The following is an 18,092-nucleotide window of genomic DNA, read 5'->3' on the forward strand; positions in this document are numbered from 1 at the left end:
TAGGGGCTGTTATAACAAAAAGGGAGGTGTGTGTGTGTGTGTGTGTGTGTGTGTGTGTGTGTGTGTGGTGGGGTTGGGAGGGGACAGGTGTAGAAGAAAGAAAAACACCAGTTAATTCCCCAACAAACATCCCTAAATTGCTACTCTCCCCTGCATCCCTCTTGCACCATCACTGTGCCTCACCCCCATCCTAATCCCCAACCCTTCCTCCCCTCCACTTTCTCTCAATTGGTACTGTCCAGGAAAATAAACGATCTGCAAGTGCAGGCGCTGCATGGTGCCAGTAAACTTAGCCAGAGTTGGAGAGATGTTTTAAATTGTGTTCTCCAAAGGTCACGCTCCCCTTTCTTACAGTCTTTGCTTGTCACCTCAGCTTTGTGTGTGAAATCCTTGCCTATTGATCCCGCCCCCAACTGGCCCGTCCTCCGCAGCAAGCTGCTATCGCTACAGCATGCTGGAGTGGGGAGGCTCCCACACTGTTCCTAGATCACAAAGCATTTGATAACAGAAGGAGGGATGAGACGCCTGGGAGATGAGAGGCCCGACTGGCTGAGAAAGAGGGATAGAATGGGATGAAAAAGAGGAAATAGGGAAGCGGGCATTATCTTCAGTGAGAACTACAAATTGTTTGCAGCTTTTCCCAGATGTGTGAATCCTTTTTTTTTTTTTGTCAAAACACAAAACCCAAAAGTAATTTCTCAAAAATGCCTCTGGCCGTCTGGCTTGATGGCTCAATGTTCTCTGTATGACATGCACAGCCTCAAAAACAAGCCCTGGCCTTTTTATTTTACTCAAATGAGGATACCAGGGCTGGTCAAACACAAATGTTTACCTTCTCGATCTGGAGTAAGACACGACATGTCCTTGTTCAGGCACAGACAAGTAAAACAGCAACAAAGATGTAAATGGAAAAACAGAATTTCCGCCCGCCTCTCTCTCTCTCTCTCTCTTTAATCTCCCCCTGTCTGTTGCAGGTCCTTACATGGCCCTTTTTAGTGTATGTCACAGCTGGAGAATTAGACTGCATTTTTTACTGAGCATGACAAATGAAAAGATCCCCCTCAAAGCAAGCGAATGTCATTTTTATTTTGCGTAGCCTATCCATAAAGTTACTATTGATTTATGTCTCTTTATTCACAACTCCAGTCCTGCATATGAGGCACATTAATCACAGCGGCCAGGATCTGTGTGGTCACTGTGGACCTTTAGCACCGTTCACGTTGGATATAAATGGGCAGAACAATTGTTGAAATTGTTCCCTTTGAGTTTCTGGTCTGAATAAAGACTTTTGGCCACCTCTACGTGAATAAGCAATTGATCGCAGCCTAATGTTGAGCACACAGACACTGAGTGCCAATGGAAAATATAATAAATCTGTGTGTGCAGGAGAGGAAAAAAAAGCCTTTTTCCAAATGGATGTTTGATTGTTAAAAACAAAGTCTACTGAAAAAAAGCCTTCAGGCAATAACATTTCCACACTCTTTAATTCAGGTCACACAGGGAGCAGCAACATGCTTTTAATGGGACATTTGAATAATTACTTAAATTCCACCGTAACCACTGGACTGCTTCACACAGCCCTCTGACTGGATTTCCTCCCACACTCCACTCTTTCATGAGCGTCTGCTATCAGATGCCGGGTAATGAACTATCTCAGAACAATAGAACTGAACATTTAGCCCTGGTCTTTATGCTGTGTTATATATATGCTGCGCACGTTGTTCACATATATGTCCGACTTTAAATCACATCCTGTACAACACAGCCTGAAAACATCTGCTGTGTTTGCATTGTGTATCATATCCATGTTTTGTTTTTGTTTTTTTGTTTCTTGTATACCACATCACATCCATATATGTCTATATATGTCATCATAATATTATTAATAACTTCATGAAATACTTTATTCCTTTTTCGGATAACGTCTCCTCATTTTGGTTTCCTGAAGGTTATTTCAGCTCTGATGGCTGGGGAAATGAAGTGATCAGACACATGCGTAAGTACTGCTTTCTAGTGCCACCATGTGGGAATATTAAACGGAGCACCTCACTGCATCAGGAAAATGACTGAACACCCTGTACTGCCAATTATCCTGTGCAGTTTTCTGTGGAATCCCTGTCCAGGAAAGTGCCACGGGCTGAGTGTGTGGTACTTTTTAGGAGGTTAATCCTGCAGGAGGCCGAATCAATGAGTCACATTTATTCACATTTGATATAAATGTCAACATTTACACAGAGGCTCGTTCTTGTCACTGAGGCCCCATGGTCATTAATAACCATATACGACTGTGATTTCTCACCATGTAGTATTAGTTACTGTTTCCAGTGCAATACTGACAGTTTTTTGTCTTAAAGGAATTTTTAAATGCATTCAGCTCCAGACCTACAAACCCCCTTCCTGCCAGAAAAGTATGTACACGTATAAACTATCAAAAAGTTACTTGTTAATTTAATTTAACCTTTGTGTCAGAAAATTCCAAGACAGAATATTAAAATATTAGGTAAAAGTTGTAGGTGAAATTAAATTAGTCCTACAATTACTGGTAAAAATGACTAATTCTAGTAGTGTTTCAACCTCAGACACAAATTAGTGTCATCAGTATGATCTTCACAAACCAGTCATGTGACCAGATGAGGGAAGTCATGGCTGGTTTCTTATTCTTTTATGTAACAAATCCTTTAAGACGCACTGAGCCGACCAAAGAAAGCGACTTATGTACAAAGGAAAACAGCTCGGCGAGGCTCAGCTGCTCACGTGCTGACAACATGTCTACTGGTCTGGACAGAATCAGAGAAGAGTTTTAGGGTTAAATCCCTTAACTTTAAAAACCAAACTACAGCCATCTTCCTTCTAAATTTGAATACTGTGCAGCACGATAACCACACTTGTAATTAGTCACCAAATGAGGAGAAGAACTGTATGACAGATTAGAGCAGAGCAAAGAGGCTGTAACAGGCTCTGGGAGACAAGTGTTGATGAAGGAGCCGCAGTGAAGTGATAGAGTCGGGGAAAGTCAGGCAGAGAAAGGCAGCGGGAAAGCAGTAGAAGATAGTTTTATTCCATAATTACTCCCCTCTTCAACCCCCCTAGATAACTCTGTCTGGTTGGTGTGCAGGTCAGCAGCACACAGTGTCTGGATGAGGAGCTCAAGGGCAGTTTAATCCCACTTTCCTGCATGACTCTGCCTTAGCAATAAATTCAGAAGAAAGCCACAGTATTTCACACTTTCAAGCACTGTATTGCACTGTATTTATCTATAAATAAATACATATAAATATAGATAGATAGATAGATAGATAGATAGATAGATAGATAGATAGATAGATAGATAGATAGATAGATAGATAGATAGATAGATAGAAATGTATATATTCTGGCCTTATTTTACCTCTTAATAGAATCACTGTCAAACTGAAACTCTACATTAAAAAAAGTTTGAATCTCAGACACTGTACGTGATCTTGGGCATTAAACATTAATAAAACATTTTTCCATTTAATGTCAGCCTTGCGTTCTCTCATATATACACTTGACCTGAACCACGGTCCCTGCGACTGCGTGAGGCTGAGTCAACAACCCACCGAGTCGGGCTGCTGTGTGTTGTCATCGGAATGAAAAATGTTCTCGGCACATGAAAACATTCAGTTAGTATTTCACGTGGAAATACAAATGGAACGCTTCCAAACCCTCGTTTTTCTGTGAAACAACAGAACACTGTGTCTGAAGGTTTTCTGATGGAGGATGCATTTGGAGATAGGAACATTTCTATCAATAAGATGGCCTGATAAGGTGCAAACACACACACACACACACACACACACACACTGGCCTTCCCACATTGAAGGACATGCTTTTCAAACACGTCTAGTGGAAGAAAACAACATATCTTAGGGTAGCTGTTCTGCAGTGCACAGGACTCCAGTCAATAGGTGTTTTTTAGATAAAGTAAAGTAGTTCTGTCTGTTATGGCCAGACTATTTTTAATCACAAAAATACAGGAAAGGGACAAGTTAGGAAAAACCTGAGGCTTTTAATGAGACTGTTATTGTCGTTAACATGTTGCTATAGCAACTATCAATTTGCTACATTCAACCATTAAAAAAAGATGTTGTTTCAATACAGCATGTAGTATGCACAAACCCCTTAGTAGTTTAGGTTAATTGCTAAAGCCAGGTTATGATATCTAAGTGGACTTTTGAATGATCTTTAACCAAAACAACTCAGATGTAGCTGCTGCTTCAGGAGCTCCACAAGTTCCTTTTTTTTTTCTTTTGTTTAAATTTCAGACACACATCCTGAAAATGAACTCAACTTCAGTGGTTTTTATGGGTCTACAGCAAATGACAAATCTCTACAACAGTATGAAAGTGTGACATCTAACAACTTGTTAAGCACTGAAACTTAGGCAGCAAAGCAGGAAATACTCCATGCGAAAATGTACCGATAATGTTACATATGTCATAATGTTAACGGCCTGAGGCTACTGCTGAAATTAACTGCTGAGACACAATGTTCTTTAAGTATTTAAGTGGTTAAGTCACACCTTTCACCTACAGTGGTTATTTTATGGCTTGCTGTTAATCCACTCGACATGTGGTTAAATGCAAAGTTATACTCTGCATGGAAGCTGCATTAGATGGAAATGAAGTGTGTTTCAACAAATGGACTTATTTGGCCTGAACTTTCTCTCTTGTATAGGTATTTCTTTGTATATATTTACATATACACATATATACTGTATGTACTGTAATAGATATACATTTCATATATATATAAACAGTATGCAATCTAACATTTCTAAGTTATGCATCTACCCCACTCCTAACTACAGTACTCATAGAAAGTGCAAGTTAAATTCCTTTTAATTGCTAAATGAACTACTATATGAGGTTCCTTTACCAACCGATCAAAACTATGAAAGCTTCATAGCATTACATTCAGCAACCAGTAGGAGGAGGCACATGCTTTCCCTTTCAACTTTCTGACCCAGTTCCAACTATGAGCCTGGAACATTTTGTTCTAGTCTCATCCATCGTGCCTGGTTTTCTTACACCAGGCACTAAGTGTTTTAAGCAGCTTAAAGGCCGACACCTCTGATGAAAGAGAACATATTTCATAACCTTGGTGCCAGGATTGTAAAAAATGTCCTCTTCTTCTTAAACAGTAGATCTAAAAGGATGAGGACTTAGAAGCTGAATGAAAAAAAAAACAAAAACTGTCTGATTTGTGCCCAGCAGAAAACAGCATTTACCAATGTTAAAGCACAGTCAAAATGATTTCATCATTAAGCCTTTAAATGTGTAAAAGATTTAGTTTACTTTAATGCATTTCAACAGATTTGATTGTTCCAAGTTTGCAGGAGCTGATTCAGCAAAAAAAAAAAAGTGTGCAAATATGTACTGTATATATAAACACTATATGTGCTATAGATACATTAGGGTGCAGTGGCCCAGGAATATTAGCACTTGGAGTAGGAATCTGGGACAGAGATTGAAAGTGTTCTGGAGCTCTGCAGTAGTGCAAATAAATCTGGTGAAAGTTTGTAAAAGTTACCTGTGCATTTGTGTGTGTGTGTGTGTGTGTGTGTGCGTGCAGGCAGGTGTCCTTATCTATGCTGCCGATCAAACAGCAGAGCTCAGAGTGTGCTCTTGCCTTGTGAGTCTACGTGATGTTTTTTGTTTGTGGTGTTCACGATGGTTCACAGCTGTCACTGAACCTGACATTTAAATGTGTCATGCTGGTACAGTATGCTAGTGACGCAGTTCTACATCTGCATGTGATTTCACTGCACCTCATAACACTCACGTTTGTGTGTCGTATGACACAGTACTGTGTATGTGTAAGACAGATAAATATTGTAAATATGAGGTATTTTCTCTTTATTTATGACATGCCATGTCAGCCTTGTGGTGATAAACAAGTTTGGATGCAACAACTGTAAAAAACAAACAAACAAAAAAAAAATATAATCCATTTAGATTGTTGCCTTAATGTCAAAGAAAATAAAAGAATTATTTTCCATTCATGAATTCCTCCATTCATTTATTCATTTAAATTAAGCAGCTTTGCTTTTAGGTTAAATCCCAAAACGGTAAATGATCATGAAAATGAGGTTCCAGCAGATGCTCAGTTGGCAGAATTTCTCTCTGGGGAAGATGTTTAAGCTGAGCAAAGTCACTGATGGTACGTCTGTGTGGGAACCAGGGTATCGCAGTGACACCTTTGCATAAGGCAGACAAAGCAGTCAGAAGACTAATACCAGAGCTGGACAAAATATAGAGAGCAGCCACCACTAAGGTCTTAGCAGTCAAGTTAAACAGCTGCCTGTTTTGGCAGCATCACTCATGATGCTGAAAAAAAAGTTCAGATGAAACATAGTAAAAATGAAAAATTAAAACCCGAAAAGCAATTAATTTCCATTGTCTTTGTGGCAATCCTGTAATGCATGCAATAATGTGTTTCTATGCTGAACAAAGTTGTTTCCTGTCCAAACACAAGTCTCGTAATAAAACTTGCTTCAATATTTTAAATTGTCTTTTTTTTTTTTTTCAACATCAACCCTTCTGTGGCTGATCGGCAAAGTGTAAGCCGCCGTTTTGAGAACACGCTGTCCTTGGTTGGTTATTACAAAAGGAAGTGTCTGAAAACCACGAACACACGCATTTGACTGTGCACACTCATACACCCACAAGAGCCTTCACGTACAGAAAGCCACCTTTTAAAAAGAATGTCACATTTCTGTAGATACTGACAAGAATGTAAGCTGAAAAGACTCCATCGTACGTTCAATTGGTAACTTAGTGGCCTTTGGTGAGTTAAAAACCTTGATGAGTTTTTAATGTAACTGTGTAAATGGCACATTGTAGTCATTTAAAACAGGGGGCAGGGGGTTGAAAAGATGATTGGCGTTGTTTTTTTAAGAAATTGGTTATATAACTAGAACACTTAATGAATTAATTTAATCAGGCATGATTGTTGATTTTATAGAACACGCCGTCCTTGGTTGGTTACAAAAGGAAGTGTCTGAAAACCATCATAACACACGCCTGCGTGTGCTCACTAACACACCCACAGGAACCTTCACCTACAGAAAGCCACCTTTAAAAAAGAATGTCACATTTTGTAGATACTGACATGAATGTAAGCTGACTTGTTCAATTGATAACACAATGGACTTTGGTGAGTTAACTGTGATCAATTCATGAATGTAACTGTGTGAATGGCAAAATGTAATAATTTTAAAGAAAGGGAGAAAAAATTATATTGTTAAAAATATAATTGTTATTTTTGAAAAAAAAAACCACTTGAATAAATTTGATCAGGCAAGATTTGATTTGATTTTTCCATTTATGATGGTCCCTCAGGACAAGGCCTTGTATCACAATAGGAAAAAATGCAATAAGGTGACTGCAGAAGAAATTAAGTTTTTTTTAACAAATTATTTCTCACTTTTATTGACTGCCGATCCCAAATACTATTGTAGCATGTTTTACACAAGGTTTACTTCACATCACCTGCTGCTCTAGAAATAATTTTCTCCACAATCGCACACGTAAATAAAGAATAATTACAGACATGCGAGTTTCCTGCTAGGAATTCATTTTTCTTCAAGGATCATTAATCTTTCGTCAAAGTGACTTGGGCAAGTTTTGCCAGAGGGAGAAACTATCAACATTATAATAACAGAGTTCGGAAATGACTTTCCTGGTACATGTTCTGCAGTAAGCAGCAGGTTCGCTGTGTCACATTGGGTTTTTGTTTACAAACCCAGCAAAATGAAAACCTGTAGCAGGATTTAGGGAACTTAAAACACTACATTGGATACATCATACACTAAAACTTGCAACGGTCTAATCATGATGGAATCATTTCTGGCATTAGGAACCATAAAAAAACATATAGATTCATCAATGGTCCCCTACTTCAAACAGCAGCGAAGGTTGAAACTGGCAGACTGAATTGACTATTGTGAAAAGGGAGACTTCTATAGTCAGACTCCCCTATGGAATGCTAGCTAGATGGCGATCTGTACAGAGCGCTCCTAACTTTGGGATGTTGTATAATCTCTGAACAGTGCTAATTATATCAACACAGATACACAATATGTGACCTTTTGACATTTTTATATCAGAGGTCTTGCTCAAGTCATATGCCTAGACTGCAAGGTGATCTCCCACTGTGCATTTGGAATTATTAAACAAATATATCAGCAAAATATAAATAAGTTTGATATTGTCAAAACAGTGATTCTAATATATGGACATTCTTAAAGAACCAAAAATAAAATGACGTTTTTAGAAAATTTGGTTTTGTTCACTAATTGTATTGTTTAAGCAATAAATCATCTAAAAAGAGAAGGCGAGATTCAGATGATGATGATTGATCCTTGGTTGTTGGAAAATGTCCCCATGTGGAGGTTGGAGGCAGAAAGGAGCTCGTACACCCACATGCAAAAACACATGCACAGGTACGCGCATACAACACAAACAAGACTGGTGAATCATGGCAGCTGTAAACCCTAGATGCAGATCTACATAAACAGTGATGGCACGCAAGCAGTTGTCTGGGCATGGTGCCAGTCTGTAACAGTGAAAAAGTAGAACTGGTGTTCCAGGGACGAATAAGGTCACGCTTCATCTGTGTGTGCATGTGTGTGTGTGTGTGCGTCTTTTTCTAGTCAGCAGTTCTTACAAGCACCGGTGGTAGTGTAAAGGAAGAAGCATTAAAAAGGACACTGCCAAATCGAAAGGCAAATTTAATGGCAGACATTCAGTACGTTTGCATAGTTATAGATAAGGTTTAATCGATTTCAAATTAGGGACATTTTGGGTAGCAATTATGTCCACACTTTAGTGGATAATACAAGTCTCCACCTAATTTGTGTATTGTAAAATAAATTCCGGTAACAATTGCAATACAAATAATGAAACTCACTTTGGTTTTGTGGGTGGGGCGGGTTCAGTGTTATTTCATTAAACTGTTTCAAATATTTAAGAATGGGCTGCTTTAGATACAACCATATGGGATCTCAAGACATTTCAAGATTCAAGGTCACTAATGCTAAGTGTTGGGTTGGAAACGTGGGTTTACAGTAACTCAGAAATGAAGCAAGTGATGCCTTGAATTAAAAATGTACCCAACATGGAGTATGTGCATTAAAAGTGTCTGCTCAGAACTGCTGTCCAAGCCATTTCTTGGACAGCTCTGTAATATGTGAACGTGAGGCTCAGGCCTCTAGAGGGCCTTCTAATCCCACATATACTCCTCTATGAATTTGTAGTAATGTTGCATCAGCGTTTCAGAGTTGACATGTGAGATTTTTCTATGCAGTATTCAGTCCTTTGCTTATACAACAATGGCAGAGCAAAAATCTGCACCGCAAAAGGTGTATCCTTTTCACATGCAGCACATTTCTACATGTGTTTTCCCACTGGCCAAATCTAAAAAACATCAGAACACACGTCATGAATGAACCAGGTGTGAAATTGAATGAATGTTTTTTAATGGCAAAAACACAAATATTTAATTTGTTTTTCCATGTTTTAAAAAGGCTGAGGGAAAAAAAACTACAGGGTTGGGTTTTTAATGACATGAAACAGGTGTTTACAAAGCAGTCTCTTGTTCTTTAAGTACTGCAGAAAAACTTTATGCGTGCCAGCATGTCATTACCACAACTTTTTCTCAATATTCCTCAAATATGGAGCAAGCAAAAATGTTTGCATCTGCTTCATGTCTACTACAGTCCCTGCGGATTTAGTGGACTGTTGAGAGCTGGTCATCCAAAACGACAAAGCAGAATTAAGATCTGCTGCATTAAGATCTCAATGCTAAAATACATTCATTCCTGTTGCTAAGCATATGTGACTGTATTACCTCTGAGATTTTGTTTGTTAAAAATCAATAATGTTCCAGGTTCTGTAGCGACTTGGCCACTGTCTTCACAACAACATACCCCCAGCTGCCAGCAGTTCTTTCCCTTAAACACAAACCAGCCTGGCTGTGATTTAACAACATCCATAAAGCTACTTTTTGGGTAGCAATCTCACCCAATCTGTTTTAATTTGTTTGCCTTTTAGTGTTCCCATTGGACACTCCTCTTTCTGGCAGCCAATAAAACTGTGGCCCAGAATTTAAGTCAAGCTGCTCAAAAAAAAAAAACAAACAAAAAAAAAAAAAAAAACACATTTTAGTTGCAACCAAAAGTCCATGAGACTGAACTTTTTGTTATAAAAAGAAATGGGTACAATAAAGCACTGAAGGACATTTTGTCCACTGGAAACCCCCCCACTGTTTCAGTTTCTCTTTAAGAGACATTGGTATATCATGTGATGAGGTACTGCATTGGTTTTAAGTCACACGCAGATTAGGTAATGAAAGTAGAACAAATCGAGCGCTTTTATTATTTTGGAGGAACTAGGTTATTGGCTTGAAAAAACACATGTGACCACCACAGCTTGAATGCAGATGAGCTGCAGAATAACATGGGCCACTGTATACCCAAAAGGTCTACTCACTTGATTAATAAATTGAGTTAAGTGCATGGAGATATATACATATATATCCATCATTTGGATTAATTACACATAAATATAGGTGGGAAACACATTCATCCCCTTTATTTTACTGATCGCAATTAATTGAGATGACGATCAAAATGAATAATAACAATAATAATTAATGACAACAATCATGATTATTTCCAATCTTGATTAATCATTATTCACATTTACTTTCTATCATGATCATCAACTGTCATGTGATTAAACAGTTGTTTGTTTTGGTTTGACAGGCCTACAAATAAATAGTTTCCTACATTAAAAACACAAATTGCGAAAGACAACTTCTCACAGTCTGACATGAATCTTCCACACATTTCAACAGAGAAATGTTGCGCCAGTTTGATCCCTTATTGTAAAATATTTCTTAACCACAAAAAATGCTATTCCCAACCTGCTAACAGCAGTGTGATATTTTGTTAGAGTGATTTTCATCACAGGAAGCAGAGCTGAGGGTTGGGCCCTCGGGGTTTGAGTCGTTTTGCCACGTTTCTTGATTGCTTTTAAAGATAGAGGAAGTTTGTGGTCACAAAAAAACCTACACTGGTGTCTCTAATCTGTACATCACGGCAACAGGGCGTGATGAGAAACTGCCCTACACTGTTACCTTAGTCACATGGTCCACTTCCGCATTTTCTGGGGTATAAGAGCATGATGAGTTATTCTTGAGCACACATTTTGCAAGAGTGTAGGAATCGTAACGGTGTTAAGTCTCAGGGCCTACTCCAGTGTACAATGCAAGTAAAGTGTTTATTGTGAGTTGAATTTCTTCATTTAGCAGAATGGTACAAGGGTAAAACACAGCGATGTTAATTAGTTAATTTTATTATATTAAATATCTTTTGTTGTTAGTTTAGGAAGCAGATGAAATAAAATGAAACCTCCTGTCTGTTGACCATAAGATGCTTTCTGGAGAGAGGCACCAATTGCACAAAATATAAAAACATACGTTAACACATATATAGTGTGTTTACATGGATTAAGGGTGGTAGGTGTGTGTGTGTTTACTTCTGCCCCTATGATTATGAGATTGTGTGTATGCACTTCCAGGCTGCTGTTTACTTTTATATACTTTAATTCTCAGTTCTGCAACTTGCAAGTGCAGCACAAACCTAGAGACACAACGCCCCATGTTGCCTTTAAAATTATGCGTAAACCGAGTTTTTTAATCTCTTGACTTCATTCCACCAGCCCTAAAGCACATTCCTAAGAAAACATATTTCATTCTTTGACCTTTATTCTCTCTGCAAATAGCAAAAAGTGTGAGATTTGTTCACCATAATTGCAGAAATAAACCCTCAGGAGCTCAACTTAGACTTCCACAAAGTCCTTTTGTTTGTTTGTTTTTTATTCCTTTTGTATAGCTTGTATAGCTGTCAACAAACCACCTGTTCCCCAAACACCTTTCAACATATTATATTTTATTTTTAAAAACAACAGGTCAGTGAAAATACATTTTAAAAGATCATTTTTGTCTCCTTTAGGTACAAATTATCTCTCAGAAAATATAATACACATGTGAAGACAACCAGCAAAACTAACTTTGGTTGCAAAAAACAAAACCGACTTCAACAGAGCAGTAGGTTTACATTTTTACATAAATGAGTCAACATTTACTAACATATCGTTCTGAACTGAACAGTGTCTCCTGTCACTACTACAACATTTCATGCATGTTGTTGGTTCTACAGTGACAAACAGAGGGCAACCTATTTATAAGGTAACACTCTCAACACTTTAGTTGATGGACTCTGTCTCACTCCCTGCCACTGCTTTAAAGACGCCCTTCTTTCAGACCTGCTCTCTTGCCCTACCTGTGCAGCCAGACACAAATATCATCACCTTGGTCCCTGCCCTGCTGGCCTGGGCTGGCTGTGGAACTTGCTCTGCTCAGACCTGCTGTGATTATAAGAAAGTAAAGATAAAAATATTAAGGGCAGAATTTGTTTTTTATTATTATTACTAAATGTCAAATATAAGTCAATAATTAAAATGAATTTGTGTTGTAGTTTTTGCTGCATTTAAAAGCAGTGTACCAGTTGTTTTTTTTTAAATGGGTGTAAAGGTTGGACTTTGCACAGCCAAACTCTCAAGGCAACTGCAATTCCAATATGCACACCTCACACACACACACACGCACACAAACAACTCATGTTCTCACCTGCAGCCTCACTGGTCTGAACCGGCTTCTTTACTGCCAGACTCTATCAATCGGCCATTTGTTTTTTTCACCTGTCTACAAACGTTATGTAACTGGGAGCAAGGTCACAACATCTCCAGCAGAGCAAACATTAGTCTCTTCAGTTCCTCCTCCCATTTAAAGAGCAGCACATTAATTCCTGTGTTTCTGTTACAAAACCATACATAAATGTGTGCAAACACGTTTTACTCCAATCACCACACAAAAAAGAAAAGAAAAAAGAAAAGTATATCAATATATGCACTTCACACTCACAGTATAATAATTAACACATTGAAATCAAATATTAATAAAATCCAATAGAACACAAGATTAGTGAGAAGCCGGTTTCTGAATAACCCACAGTTTGTAGGACACCACGGACACATCATGGGTTTCAGGATTTATGCTCCAATTTTCAAACTGTGAGAAGTCAATGTTTGAAATATTTGGGTCACACTTTTGATCCACACACACTGCAGTTCTTTCCATACATATGTCAAATACCTCCCATAGGTCAAGTCTGGCTGTGAGAGGGACACACGAGTGCATCTGACCGACTTTTCAACCACAGTGTCCTCAGATTCAAGTCATTTACGATAATGAGTTGAAAGAAAATGACAACTAAACTAGTGAAACATTTTGGTCCACAACTAGCATTTGGTAGTTTCTCCTGTGTTAATAAAATTCCACAGAACTTTTGTATGTGTTGCAGTTTTATTATTATTACTATTTACCCTGGAGCAAGGGTCTCAAACTCCTGGCCTCTGGCTCACTTTCGGCCCACGAACCACCCACACGTGGCCCACAACTCAGTCCTCTGCCCTGGAGAAAAATCCAACATTTGACCCTGGCATTCCTCAGACAGGTTCATGGCCCGGTACATGTGGAAAGTGCCAGAGCTGCAACCCCTACTGCCTTTGTGTGTTTATTTATTTAATACACTGGTGGCTATTTTTTAGTTAGTTCCCAGTCTGACATTAAAAGACGAACTGGCCTTCAAAAACATCATCCATCAGGGGTTTGTTTTTGTTTTTTTCTCATAATGTCCGTCCATTTTAACTAATGGTTGTTTTGCAGGTGTCTCTCTGCAGGAGGTGTTGCTGGAAAGGGCTGTGACTTGTTCCTAGTCGGATATAAAGCATACTGAACGAGTGAGCAGCATGTACCGGACACACACAGGGCTGTTGGTTGTCTGGAGCCCAGGAATTAATCCATGTGTCAGTAGGAGTTCATAAGGGCTTAGAGGCGGGATACTGCCTATTTACAGTAGGCAGAGCTCTAATGTCCTAAAAGAGTTGGTGTGGCATACAGTAATGTTCTTCTGCATAGGAACACGTGTGGGCCACACCAAAGCCATGTGATTATGTGGTGATGATGTTCATTCATGTGGAATGTTGACAGAGAATGAATATTAAATGCATTTTGTGACTTTTAACTGCATTAAGTTGTGGTGGAAAGAGGTTTGTTTTTTACTGGCATCAGTCAGATGCACTTACAAGGATTTGAAAACTCTATAAATGTTGCTAATTCCCACTCCAAACTCCATTTTGATTTTTTTTTTTTTTCTCAGCCCATGACCAAACTTTTTCAACATTGCCACTAACTTTTCTCCAAACTGCCCAACTGGAAAGCTGTTGTTGGTATCTGATTATTTTCAACGTTCATTCAGAATGTCAGCATCTTCACCTTGAGTCTACTAAAAAGTACAGCTCATATTAACAGATTCCATTATTGTATTATACCGTCTTTGTGGTCTCGCTGCTACAGTATCCACAATCCATCCATTCTACCCTTTCCGCACTTTAATGTTAAACAAAGTTGCCAAACATGTGCTCTGTTATGAATATGCAATTTGCAGATAAACATTAATAAATATTAAGAAACGTCATCAACATGTCATGCTTTGTATCCAATTAAAGGAAGAAAAACAGAAACGTAGCGTCACACTGTATATAAAATGTCAACAAAGAATTTCCAAAACCACAAAAAAGAACGCACCACAGCGGGTGGCAAAAACAAACAAAAAGGGCTTTCGCTTACTTTTAACAGATCTTCCGTTTTCCAGTCCACGTGTTTGCTCTCTCAGGTGATGTTCCCAAAGGTATCTCTGTGTTAGTGGCCCAGCTGATGGAATGCATGGCAGCATTTTGGCAGCAAAAACTGCGTTCAGACATTTGGTCATCATGATCTGTTCCGGTCCATTTCTGCCGTTGAGATCCATAATCCATTACGATCGAAAATGTGCCTCCAATGTGTTTGTTGACATGCCCAGAATGACATGCAAGGCTCACCTGGAGTCAGATCTACTGCTGCTACCGCTGCACCTGCTGCTGTCATTAGTGATGCTTGTCTCTTGTAAAGTGCGGCAATCGAGAGTGTTGACTCGATACTACGTGCAAAAGCAAAGTATGAAAAATATTTGTTAATACGCATAAACAAAGAGTTGTACACTTTAGGTCGACCGCTGTTGACGTACGGTTACTTATAAAACCTATGTTCTTTTTCATTTTTTTTTTATTTCTATTTTGCTTAACTGATCAGGATATTTTAGTCATAGTTGCCTGTCAGTTTGTAATGCAATGTTAATTCAGTAGTAGTTTCCATTCATTGACTTTACAAACCAAGATTCATTTTGACTCCCTGACAATTTGTCCATTAAAATATTATGATCATGTTTTTGGTTGTTTTGTTTATTTTTTTATTATTATTATTATTTATTTTATTTTTTTGGTTAATGTAAATCTTGTAAGGCAGTTTAAAAACAGTCAAAAGACTCAACCATCTTATCTCTCTATCCCTGGTTAGCTCATGACAGGAAGGTGAAAAGGCTGGGCGTTGGTTGCTGTGATCCTTTTTCCTCAGATCTGCACTTCCCGGTAACTTTTGAATTGGGTATTTTTTCTGCCCCCGGGTATCTAATCACCCTTGCCAAGGGCTGGAAATCAAATGTTGATAACAAGCGTCATCAGGGAAAGGCTTGGGTCCAACACTGGAAAGAAATCTTTTCTGACTGCTGTTGTGGTTCGGCTGCAAGTTGACAAGAACACAACCACAGATATTTAAACCTGCAGCGAAACGAATGAATAACTGTCTCAAAATGTTACTTTTATAAAGTGTGTTTCTGAGCAGTTTAAACACAAATCTTGCTCAATTGTGCACTGCAACCTGAAATGTGTTTCCGTTGTAGCACCTAGCTGAAATTCACACAACACATACTGCACAGGGCCATAAAACATCTATCTTTATCTTGCACCTGTACAGTATGGATTATGTTTCATTTTTATGTAACAGTGGATAAGGCCAAAGATGGTAATGTATCACAAAGTAAAACAGCACAATCTTTACTGAAAAAAAAAACAGAAAAATATTCAAGCAGGTAAAATGTATACAATAAAATATAATTTCTCATATAAACATAAGACACATTTTTGCTTCTCCGGCGTTAGCCACTCCTCACAGTGGAAATGGGCACAGCAGGAAAAAAGGAGCAACTTCCTGGATGAACTCCAATCAGGAAGCTGAGTCTCTCTGTGGCCCGTTTGTGCATGCATCCCACAAAAAATGGGTTGGCTTGTCATATTTTATGTTCATCTAGTTGTCTTAAATGTCCAAAGATAATCGGAGCAGAACGCTGTGTTCGAGTTGACCCAAACATGTTCAACGAGTCTAAACAAACGTTGGAGCAAGACTTACACAGTCAGGTTTCTGCTCCAAGTACAAGTCAGGACTTATATGGAAGTCCTCCTTCTTTCTATGTTAGTGTGTGTGTGTTTGTGTGTGTGTGCACGCATCAATTAGCAGTGATCTGATCTTATCTGACAAAACAAATGCTGGATGACTGGTAATGGAGATGTTCTGCTCACCTGCAGTGTCCATGTATCAACACGTGCACGTGCATGAGGTAAGGCAGGGAAGGTGGATCTCACACACACATACACTAACACACACACACAGGAATGACACACAGCCATAAATTACTCGACTGACTTGTTAGTGATAGATAAAGTGTTGTTTTGTACATAGATTTGCTAAACAAATGTGACATTGAATGGAAAAGAACTATAATTAAATGTTTTTGAATTCACACCCTGCTTTTTTTAACCTATATTAGCAGTTTTACTTGCTAAGTCCTTGACACTTTTGTTGTTTCTCTTTTAATTCCTAGTGTTTACTTTTATTATTCATGTTCTGGAGCCACATGCGCGCCCGATTATATAACCGTTTGCACAGCCTCCAGATTTGACTGTGTTATTTTTCAATCTGCTGCAAATGTGATGGTGAAAATGTGTTTGTACTACAGTCATTTTTCTGACTGCAATTACAAATTACATGACGTGACATTCAATGTTATGCCACTCATTGACAGGGATGTTTCCAACCCTCTCAGCTGCATTAAAGACATTTTTCCGTCCTGCTCACATCTGATGTTGTGCTGCTAAATGTCTGTGACAGTGGGTTGGAGTTTAGGAACCTTTGTTTGTTCCAAAGACATTCTGTTTCTTTTTGCTTCTGCATGTGCAATTGTTGTGTGGGTGTTTCTTTTTTCTTTTTTTTCTTTTTTTTTTTTTGCAACGCTGCGGCTGGTTCCCTGCCACTGACCGTACTTTGAACCAGCAGCAGCTGGGGTGTGAGCTGAGCGGAGCCAAAGATAGATGGCAAGAGGGAGCTAGAAAGAGAGACTCTCCCAGACTCTCTTTTTTTCCCTCTCTCTGCCTTTCTCTCTCTCTCCCTCTCTCTCTCTCTCTCTCTAGCTCTCTCCTCTCCTTGTTTCTGTCTGTTTTCCTTCTCTCACTCTTATCATTTTCTCTTTTGCCTCCCTGCCTCCTCCTCTTGTGTCACTGAGCTCCCTCTGATGCAGCTCCAAAAAGAAAAATGCATTCACAAATATTTGAACCCACATTTTTCTTGGCCTCTTGTCTTATTTCCAAGCACAAACTGTCCCAAGTCAGCAGCAGCAATGCCGTAATGTTTCCTTCAAATCCCACACTAAAGCATCAGTTTTGTGTGCGTGTGTGTGTTTTGTTCACACAAATGACTCACTGCTTCCCCAGACACACAGCTTCACATACATTTCCAAAAAGCAGTTCTTTTCAGCTGACAGGGTGGCCTTTTTAATGTTGCTGTTGGAAGTTGCTGAATTTTTTCTGTGCATCCTGTTCCTTTCACTGTTCCCACTGCGTTTTTCCACTCATCTTTCTGTAACCTTTCCTCGTGCCCCTCCGGTTTCTTTGGGCTGCAGCTCTTGTTTTACAGTCGGCTGCTTTTGTTTCCAAACAACGGATGTGACCAGCGCAATGAATGGAATCAAAACAAGGCGGAAGATGTGCAGTAACAATGGTAATGCAAAAAAAAAA

General features: G+C 38.9%; 1 long non-coding RNA gene across 1 annotated transcript; it reads left to right on the plus strand.

Annotated features, from left to right (window-relative positions):
• The first annotated feature begins 6,822 nt into the window (after window positions 1-6,822).
• LOC112488167 (uncharacterized) lies at window positions 6,823-14,626 on the plus strand. The gene is made up of 2 exons (XR_003051967.1): window positions 6,823-7,179; window positions 13,816-14,626. It is a non-coding gene; the product is annotated as an uncharacterized LOC112488167 (long non-coding RNA).
• The last annotated feature ends 3,466 nt before the right edge of the window (window positions 14,627-18,092 follow it).

Source organism: Cynoglossus semilaevis, chromosome 15 (genome assembly GCF_000523025.1).
Source record: "Cynoglossus semilaevis isolate Cse_v1.0 chromosome 15, Cse_v1.0, whole genome shotgun sequence".
Lineage (NCBI taxonomy): Eukaryota > Metazoa > Chordata > Actinopteri > Pleuronectiformes > Cynoglossidae > Cynoglossus > Cynoglossus semilaevis.